The sequence below is a fragment of the Dasypus novemcinctus genome, assembly GCF_030445035.2.
Source record: "Dasypus novemcinctus isolate mDasNov1 chromosome 12 unlocalized genomic scaffold, mDasNov1.1.hap2 SUPER_12_unloc_5, whole genome shotgun sequence".
NCBI classification, from domain to species: domain Eukaryota; kingdom Metazoa; phylum Chordata; class Mammalia; order Cingulata; family Dasypodidae; genus Dasypus; species Dasypus novemcinctus.
Window position 1 is genome coordinate 292,963 of NW_026688133.1, and position 7,485 is coordinate 300,447.

Sequence of the window (7,485 nt, forward strand, 5' to 3'; positions counted from 1 at the left end):
TAAAATATTTTCTTTTTCTAATCAAAAAAAGTTAACGTGGTCACTCAGACTATGACCATCTGAAGCTAAAGGAACTTCAGCGAGACAAGGCCAGCACCACGGACAGTTCTCCAAGGCTGTGCCTCAAATGCAAAGAAGCCTAAGGCTTAGAGGGAGAACTGCTTGCGGATCCTGGTTCCACCTCTTCCTAGCTGAAGGTCACTACCATGGGCAGGAAATTTAATTTATATCACCATCAGATAGAAATTAAATATGCTCTAGGTAGTTCTCAGTGCATACATACCAAATGATTAGTAAGAGCTGTATCGCAGTTGTACAAATCAAAGATGTTAAAATGGTTTTTATTCACTTTCACTTCTAATGAATGACCTTTCTCTACATAATACTGTAATATATTAATGAAATTGCTAGATTCTTCTCAAGGAGTTACTAAACATCTCAGCAGTTAAATAACCTTATGAAAGAAACGAGAATACAATAAATAGACACTTTATCGGGGAGAGAATGAGGACTTATTGTTGACACTGTAGGTTCAGACAAGGGTTCTTAAATGTGTTATGGTGTCTCATTTTCATAACTCTTCGGTATTACCCACAGAGTAGCAGGGAGTAAGAACACGCCATGCTGTTTCATCAGCCATGTTCCTGAATGGCCTGAAATGAATGGCATCTTGTATGTCAGCCTAGAGTGGTGTCAAAACTCAGACTCATGGCTTTTCCACGAGTAGTCACTTCTCAGGGGTTTCTTGATTTCAGAACATGTGAGTGAAGGACAGATGGAACAGAGAGTGAAAAAGCACACCTCAGCTCTAGAAGAGAACGTATGGACTTCCATGACCAGGAGATGGAGATATAGATGTCCAGAGACCCCTTTGTGCTGAAGGTCTGGCCATGGTGGGGATTCTCTGCAAAGACCCTCAACCCAGTGTCTATTGAAGGAAATGAAAAATGAACTTTGATATCTGTGTGATACCTTAGGCAATGCAGGGGCATATTAGTGAAAAGCATCTAACTTTATACTGAAGGATTTTAAGAGGAATGAAGTCTATGTCATTAACATTTAATTTCCTGTCTCTGAAGCCAAAGTATTTTCCTTCTCATCCCGCTATTCATTCTTAATAGACTTAATTTGAACGTTTACTTCAGAATAGAATACTAAATCTAGGTTTTCTACACACATGAATTTTCCATGTGAAAAATGATTTGTATATGTAAGTTAATTAATATAAAATGTCTGATAATGAGAAATGATTTGGTACCAAAGAAATGCCCCCTACATCTTTCCACGTGGTTCATCTTATGTACATATGGATGGAGATAGCTACAAGGAGCTTTATAAAACAACAAGACATAAGATCAGCTTGGCTGACTTTTTTATCAGTTTGATAGATGTCTGCCATTATCTGTTCAATAGCCCACTGAGGAATCGGTTGAAACAGCAGCAATTTTCTACTTAGGTAGCATGTTAGATCCGTTACCAGAAGCAAAGGATTCATGTATGCGGCAGTTTTCCCTCAGAAGTTTCAAGAGAAAAATGTTATTTACTAGTCATGTAATAATTTATACATTCGAAAGATCAATGTAATGGGATTGAATTCAGAAGGTGCTAGTTTGAATCCGTCCTTCATGGTAAACTGTTTAAACTCATGGAGCCTCAGTTTCATCCTCTGAAAATGGACTATTCACGTATGTCATAGCATGATGTGGGATTACATTAGATGATGCTGGTAAAAGGGCATGCTATTTTTACCATGTCTCTTTAAAAGAAACCTAATTTATAAAAATTATCTTTTTTGGCTATTTTCAACAGAAAGTGAGGGAGAAGTTTGGAGGAGGTGAAGGAACCAAGCTAGATGATGACTTCAAAGAAATGGAAAAAGTAAGTGTTGATCTACTCAGAGCTCCTTTTTACAAAAGAGAGAGGGGAGAAATGGAAGAGGAAACTGTTATCCACATGAACCTGAGAATACATTAAGTTATTCTCAAAAATATTATCCTTTTGGTATAAGTTTGAAAACATAAAAGGTAATGTCTCCTGATTTTTCTTGAGCTATCCTGACAACAAAACCTCAATGAATGTGAAATGTTATAAACTACTTTTCCTGTTGGATTTTCTTAACACTCTTCTAAGAAGGGACAAAGGGTAGCTGGTCTGAATTGCTGTAAGGTGGGAAGAAAACAGGAGAATGTGGCAAATGATGTCAAATATTTTCTAAAGCCTTAGACTCTGTCTTGAGAGGGTTTCTCTGTCAAGACGGTACCCCTGGCAGTGATGGGGTGTATTAGGCAGAGTGCAGTTTTGGATCCTCTCAAGCCTTGGCCCAGTGCCACTTCGGACACTTGCTGAACAAGCCAGTTCTTTCCTGAGCTTGCATTTTCTTATAAATACAGAATGGGGTTCCCTATACTTTACTCTACAGATCTTAACGAAGGATCAAAAATAAAACAAATTGGACAGGTTCTGGGAAGCTGGTACCAGAGTAGGAAGGCAGGGCTCAACTCTCTCATGAAAAAACAATAGAGGAAGGGCCAAAAACTGTGTGCGGGACCTTCTCTGCGGTCAGCAGACCAGGACAGTGTTGCACAACGCTAGGGGTACAAGGCACAGAAAGTCAAAGGACCTGAAAAAACAAACACGAGTTACTAAACCTGAATGGAGACCAGGAAGGGCTCCCTCTACCCACCATCAAGACTTTAAACCTGGATAAAACCCCTGCCTCACTGCAGCTGACCTAGAGGGAAACAGATGCCTTCCTCCCTGTCAACTGTCACAAGGGAAGAGGGAGGGTGAGTTGGAGAGCTTCTCTTCAGTGAATTTGCCCAGGAGAGCTTCCTTTAAATCTTGGCACCGTCCAGACTAAACGCACTCAAAGCGGAAGTTGAAAGAACTATTTCACTGATGAGTGCCAACTGCTGGCCGGACTGGAAACTGTGATCCAAAACTTCAAAAGTGAAGACTAATATACTGCCAATAAATAGGAAAATGAAATAGTTACAGCAGGTTTAATGATAAGAAATAGAATACATAATAATTTAGAAAAACTAAAAGTAAAAATAAACTGGGGTATTAAAAAATGAAAAATATCATAAAAAAATGTTTTGACGTTTTGCTTTTCATCACTGGAATAGGTGTTGCCCTGTATGTACAGTGATCTCTGGTCAATTTTGATAACACAAACTAGGCAATTTTCGAGACTTAGAAAAAGCTAAACCAAAAATCAAAGAAGAGCTGTGATAAAAAACGCTAAGTAACAGAAAGAAATTTGCCATCGGCATAAATTCGCAGACATATTCAGATGCCAAGACATCACCAAAAAATTACAAGCCATACTAGGAAACAGGAGGAGATGGGCGAGTCAAAGGAACAAACCAAATATCCTGAGGAAATACAGGATTTGAGGCAATGAATCCATAATAATCACAGAAATCTCCTAAATCAATTCAAGGAGTTAAAGGAAAATATGACTGAAGAATTAAGGATATTAAGAAAACACTGGGTGAGTTTAAAGAACTATCTGACAGCAAGCAAAGAAAAGTAACAGAGCTTATGAGAATTAAAGACATGATGGATGAGATTAAAAACAGATTAGAGGAAGTGGATTTGGCTTAACTGACAGAGCGTCCGCCTACCACATGTGAGGTCCAGGGTCCAAACCCAGGGCATCCTGCCCCTTTGGTGAGCTGACCCATGTGTAGTGATGATGCGCACAAGGAATGCCGTGACACACGGTGGTGTCCCCCACGTAGGGGGGCCCCACTTCAAGGAGTAGGCCCTGTAAGGAGAGCTGCCCCATGCAAAAAAATGTACAGCCTGCCCCACAAGAGAGCCGCACACACACAGAGAGCTAACACAGCAAGATGATGCAACAAAAAGAAACACAGACTCCTGGTGTCGCTGACAAGAACGCAAGCAGACACCGAAGAACACACAGTGAATGGACACAGAGAGCAGACAACTGGGGGGTGGGGAGAAAGGGAGAGAAATAAATGAAAATTGTTAAAAAAAAATAAAAATGAAACACCTTAGAAAACTTCCCCCAGCGTGAGACATGACTCCAGGGATGAGCATCCCTGGCACCGAGGGATTACTACCAAGCACCAACTGGCAATGCAACTGGAGAAAGACTGTGATCAAAGGGGGAAAAGTTAAAGAAAAATGAGTTTATGTGGCTGAACACTTCAAAGTGGGTCAAAGGTCATTCTAGAGGTTATGCTAATGCAAATTTCAGCAGGATCTCACTGACTGCCAAAGTAAATACTACCTCAAGTAGCAGGGCTACTGCTGGCTCTGGAGACAGGCAGACACTAAAGTCAGGGCAGAGAGCTGAGGAATTTGTTGCCTTGACAATGGGCCATACTTTAGAACTTATGCTCCCCAGTGTGAAAGAGTTGGACTAGGTTGTGGTTTCCCTACACATGGCTTTTCTGACCCTTCTATTTGAACCTATAATTAGTATAGCATATGTCTAAGAGACTTCAATCTTTCTGCTGCCTCTGTATCAGCTGGGTCCTGAATCTCATCAGAGTTGCAACACCTACTCTCTAGTTCATTGGACTCACCTAGGACAACAAAGAAGGAGATGATGATGGACAACAACCATCCCACGGAACTGAGAGTCTACAAATAACTACAAGCAAGAGAGTCCCATCCATCTGCCCTACGGAATCAAAGCCCCCTCTCAATTAGATGTGGAGTGGGCATCACCATCCCAGAATACTCAGGATTGAGGAGTGAACTATGCACTAAAATAGAATTACTGATAATCGACTATAGACTTACTGTGATTCTAGCAATGTAAGAACTTATATGACTGATGTGGAGGCAGGGGTCACAGGAGGTTCTGAGGGCAGGGAGAGGGAAAATCAGGTGTAATACCGGGGTAATTTTGGGACTTGGGCATTGCCTGAATGACATTGCAGTGGTAGATACAGACCACGCAAATGACGGATACTGCTAATATGGGAAAATGTGGGAGGTGTAGGGATTGGGGTATGTGAGAAACCCCTATAATTTTATGTAACATTCACGTAATCAAAGTAACTTTTTAAAAAGAAAATGAATAAATAAATAAATAAAAATTAAAAAATCTGCACAGTCTGATGACTATGATGCAACTAATACCTGGGTAGGTGCTCTGGTGTTTCCAGTCTTGACAAGCTCCCAGAACTTAGCTGAATACTTGAATCAATGCTGGGGCCAAATTAGCACTAAATTTGAATGAAGCTACAACAACAACAATCTCCTCATGATGAAGTTTCACCTCCCATTTCAGATTGCTCTCAGTGAGCTCTATTCCCAATTTTTGATAAACCACTGGGCAGAAGTGAACTCCCTTGATCCCACCCATCCTCAGGTAGAGGAAAATATTGTGGACAAAAGAGCAATTGTGATGGGTTTCCAAAGCTCCACCAGAGTACTGATAGTTATATCCACTCATGGAATCACTAAATCAATGGTTGCATGAAATGCACTAATTAGTTTCCTTAATAGGGAACCTGGAGAATACGTGTACTGTAAGAAGGGTAAGATGTTGGCAGAGTAGGGAGTTCCCTTCAGGGCAGTTAAGAATCATCCAGAGCTACCTGGCGATTCAACCTGTTTGTGGGACCCAGGAGGCCTGAAGAGCATTCTACAAGATCCTTGGAAGAACGGGAGGAGGAGACTGCTTATCTGCACTGAAGATTCATGAGGAAAGCACTACATGCTGCGGAGCCTGGTGCCCAGTCCCCACTGGCAGGGCAAGATGCCTTGGGAACTAGTTCCTGGATGGAGTTGGAAGCTTCATGTCCCATAAACAGGGGAGGAAGAAATGACTGGGTGCCTACTTCAGTCACTGATGAGTAAATTTGGCTGGATGAAGTACAGCTGAAGATTGGATCCGCACAACTCAGAAAGAGACTGGCAGCCTTCATTTAAACAATGCCTCCAGCGTAAGAGGAAGCAGGGCTACTTTAAATTCACAGTGAAGGTAGGGACAGGCTTCTTTCCACGCAGGTGTGACTGCTGACCTAGACTGGGCTCAAGCCACGACTCCAACATGGAGGAAGCTGGGGACTTGTACCAGACTCTCCAGGCCACTAGAGTCACTTTCAGCCAACAGAGACGAGGAGAGGGCTCTACTGTAAGGCCACATGTCCATTCCCAATGCATTCTGGTGAAGTGTGTGCTTGGAACTGTTCAACATCAGTCCTGCAGGACTGATCCCTGCCCTCCCAATCACCTTAAGGTCAACAAGGAGTTTCACCAGTTAAGTACTGAGAGGGGTGGAGAGTTTGGGGTGGCCTTGACTGCCTCAGGGTAAGCTTTCCAGGGGAAAGGTTACATTAACACTCTTCACTTGCTGGGCTGCTCTAACAAATACCACTGCCTCACTGCCTTAAACAACAGGAATTTATGGTCTTGCAGGGTGAGAGGCTAGATGTCCAAAATCGGCATGTCAGCAGGATCACTTTTACGGTCAGCAGCATTCTTGTGGCAGGTTGCCAGCAATGCACAACTGCATCCCTGCCTCCACCACCTGGCCATCTCTTCTCTGTCTCCCACTCCTGAGTGGGTCCCAATTTCCTCTACTCATAAGCACTCCAGTCGTACTGAGTTGAGGTCCACCCTTATGCAGACTGGCTTCACTGTCGTGAATGGGATCTTTGAAGGTCATGTTCATAAATGAGTTCACAGCCATAGTGTAGGAGATCAGGACCTGACATGTCATTGTGGGAGGCCACGATGCAACCCATAATAAAGACAGAGGCACTCTGGGGTGCCCCCCCATGCAAGCAGGGGAGCTCCTCTGGCCCAGCTTTCTATCTAGTGGGTACTCAGCAGGCGTGACTGGGAGCTGCCCAAGTGCTGAGGGCCCTCTGCCCCAGTGGAGGCCTGTTCAGGGCCCAGGTCACCCCATGGCACCTTGTCCCAAACTGAGGTTACATAAAATTCTGTAATAATATGTATGTAAAATACCAACGAAAACAAAGCCTGAAGGAAAATGTACTTGCAGTGATCACTTGGAATGAGTGAATGGATAAGTTCCTTTTTTTATTTTCTAATATTAAAATTAAAATAAATATAACGGGTTTTATTATATTTTAGAGTATTTTTTATAACTGTTTTAGGTTAAAATTTACTAAAGTAAAAAAATGTATGTTTTTTAAACCAAACAATCTTTTTTTTTTTAATTTAAAGGCAAAGGTAAAGGTTGCTAGTGGCTTTACCAAAAAAAATGGCAGGAAGCAGATGTGTCTCAACTGCTACAGCGTCCCTCTACTTACGGAGGGTTCAGGGTTCAATCACCAGGGCCTCCTGACCCGTGGGGTAAGCTGGCCGACACGCAGTGCCGCCGCGCACAAGGAGTGCTGCGCCACGCACGGGGGCCCCCAGGTAGGGGTGCCCCATACAGAAGGAGCGCGCCCCACAAGGAGAGCCGCCCCACGTGAATAAAGTGCATCCCGCCAAGGATTGGCGCCACACACACAGCTGATGCAGCAAGAT